Raw genomic sequence first — 254 nt, 5'->3', positions numbered from 1 at the left:
GGGCCCTTTCATCGCTGCTTGCAGCTTTAATTATTATTATTATTGCAGCTTAGATGTTTAAATAGCTGCAGTATTCCGACTTTGCCACAAGGAAAAGTGCGTACGCCTGCTCAGACCCTGACGTGGCAGTAAGTACTTTTCCACGTCAAAGACCGTTTTTATAAATATGAACGTTGCCGTGAATTTTGTGGCCAACTTTAGTTGGGGACACTTGACTGATTGCACAGACACTATTGGAAGAGAGCTGGGGCCCC

At 44.9% G+C, this 254-nt stretch overlaps 1 protein-coding gene across 1 annotated transcript in view; it reads left to right on the top strand.

Annotated features, from left to right (window-relative positions):
• Positions 1-254, top strand: part of LOC107721264 (kinesin-like protein KIF26A) — an 80,574-nt gene that overhangs the window by 43,119 nt on the left and 37,201 nt on the right. The gene's annotated exons all lie outside the window — the stretch shown is intronic.

This window comes from Sinocyclocheilus rhinocerous, unplaced genomic scaffold (assembly GCF_001515625.1).
Source record: "Sinocyclocheilus rhinocerous isolate Xijiao unplaced genomic scaffold, SAMN03320098_v1.1 scaffold271, whole genome shotgun sequence".
Taxonomy (NCBI): domain Eukaryota; kingdom Metazoa; phylum Chordata; class Actinopteri; order Cypriniformes; family Cyprinidae; genus Sinocyclocheilus; species Sinocyclocheilus rhinocerous.
Note: the sequence above shows the minus strand (reverse complement) of the source record. Positions and strands in the feature narration are given on the sequence as shown.